Genomic DNA, 2,621 nt, shown 5'->3' on the forward strand with positions numbered 1-2,621 from the left:
TAAAAAATCCAAAAAAATACTGTATTATGCATGAATATCTTGTTCTTTTTAATGTGATTACTTGAACTCTTGTCATATTTAGGTGAGGGTGGGTTCTTTTATATTCTGCTGTTTTGAAATTGTATTTATTTTTGTTACTGTATCAAACTTCACCAGAATATTTTAAGGGGTAAGTAAACTAGCATGTGTATGTATTGCACAGATAAGAACTTTGTCCCCCATCAAGTACAATTTAGTAGCATCCCTTTGCACTGGTTACTATGTCTATGTAGGCACTAGAGACCTTATTTTAAATTATAACTTCACCACTTTCCAAAGTCTCAGCAATATAGTATGAAGTTATATGTTACACAGTTAACTCAGGAAAACAATCTTACAGGTGTCATAACGCTGTAGTATTGTAAATAACCAGTGTTCTTATAATTTATATGCAAAATATTGGTTTTATATACTAAATCACTTTTTGTATCAGGATAATAAAAACAAGATGGTTGCGTTTAAATACATGTTTGTTCATTATTATTTTTAATATAATTTTATTGCATTTCAGAACAACCAAAAAAAGGGGCAGAACTCAAAAACATTAGCCTCCTCCCCACCAGCATCCACTGACCCACCCATTCCCCAGGTAGTTTAATGTAATTAGCACATAGTTCAAGTGGCTATCCATGCTCATATCTACTATTAACCTAGAACAGGCATAGTCAAACTCGGCCCTCCAGATGTTTTGGGACTACAACTCCCATCATCCCTGACCACTGGTCCTGTTAGCTAGGGATGATGGGAGTTGCAGTCCCAAAACATCTGGCCTATGCCTGACCTAGAAGCGTAGAATTGTAGAGTTGGAAGGGGCCCTGTAGTCCCAACCTCCTGCAATGCAGGAATCTCAACTAAAGCATCCATGACAGATTGCCACCCAGCCTTTGCTTAAAAGCCTCCAATGAAGGAGAGTCCACAACCTCTTGAAGAAGTCCCTTCCACTTTTGAGCTCTTAGCATCAAAAAGTTCTTCCTGCTGTTTAGTTGGAATCTCCTTTCTTGTCACTTGAAGCCATTGGTTTGGATCCTACCCTGCAGAGCAGGGGAAACCAAGCTTGCTCCATCTTTCATGTGACAGCTCTTCAGATATTTGAAGATGGCTATTGTATCTCCTCGCAACACCCTCTTATCCAGGGTAAGCATCCAACTCCCTTAACTGTTCCTCATAAGGCTTGGTTTCCCGACCCTGATCATCTTGGTCACCCCCCTCTGCACACATCTCAGCTTGTCAATATCCTCCATAAACTGTGGTGCCCACAACTGGACACAGTACTGCATGTGTGGTCTTGACCAAGGCAGAATTGAGCAGTACTATTACTTCCCTTGATCTGGACATTATACTTCAGTTGATGCAGCCCAGAATAGCATTAGCTCTTTTTTGCTGCCACATCACACTGCTGCCTCAACCTGTATTAATACAATATGCAATTTTCAACATAGGTCTGCAAGATTAACTTCTTTCTGCTTTTCAGACAAGCAACAATCACTTAAAGACACTACCTTGAAAATCACCAAGGTAAAATGCCTCCAGTGATGGCATCTGGCTTTAGAGCTAAAGAAATTGTACCCTAAATATAGAGACACGTCACAGCATGCCACATATAATAGAAAATCAAAGGAAGGTTAGCTCACTTTTGTCTTTTAAAGGGGTGTGTGTGTGTGTGTGTGTGCAGTGATGATTTACCTCTGGTGGAAGGTATGTTAGCCCATAAGAGACTTGCTTGATTAAACCTGCATGTATAATCCTGGATCACTTGGAACGAAGCTCTGCTTATGTAAAGAGAATAAATGATCACAGCTTTTTCTTTTGGTAAACTACATAAGCAGATTAGCTGTAGTGATACAAAAAGCAGATAGTCCAGGGATCATCACAGATACTGATTCAATTCTGATAATAATACCTGGATGGGAGTAAATGCAGAGGAAAAAATATCTCTTGTTGGGATTGTATGATGATCAGAAGTGGCAGCCCTATCGGCCCCAAGGAGGAATACATACCATTACTTTCCCCACCAGGAATTTTGCTTAATTATGCTAACAATCAAGGTGCAGGCAAAAGGAGCTATTTAGAGCCCAGCTTCCTAAGCATTAGAAATCTTGCTAAACTTTTGCCACCCATCTGTGACATTTCATCAGGCATTACCTACATGCTTTCCATCTTGTCATAAAGGTAATAAACTTGGTTTTGTTTGTTTTTAAAGTGAAATCTTGGATACTCAGCCTTACTATGCCTAATATCAATTTCTGTATATAATGTAGGAATTGTAGAAAGTACGTGATCTGCTTTCAACTTTTCCTTTCTGAGCTCAGTGCTTAAGATGGGTTTATCTTTGCCTGTGTAATGAACCTGTGAAGTTTGCTCCTATACAGTAGGGGGAGAACACTGGTTTAAATGTCTTTAACAGGGAATTACCGGTAGGTAAATTAATGGGGAATAGGAGGCAGTTTGGCCAAACTGCGGGAGGCAGTGAAAGATAGGCGTGCCTGGCGTGCTCTGGTCCATGGGGTCACGAAGAGTCGGACATGACTGAACGACTGGACAACAACAGGTTTTTGGCAAGGGCTGTCAGCAATGAACAGCTA

Source organism: Lacerta agilis, chromosome 3 (genome assembly GCF_009819535.1).
Source record: "Lacerta agilis isolate rLacAgi1 chromosome 3, rLacAgi1.pri, whole genome shotgun sequence".
NCBI classification, from domain to species: domain Eukaryota; kingdom Metazoa; phylum Chordata; class Lepidosauria; order Squamata; family Lacertidae; genus Lacerta; species Lacerta agilis.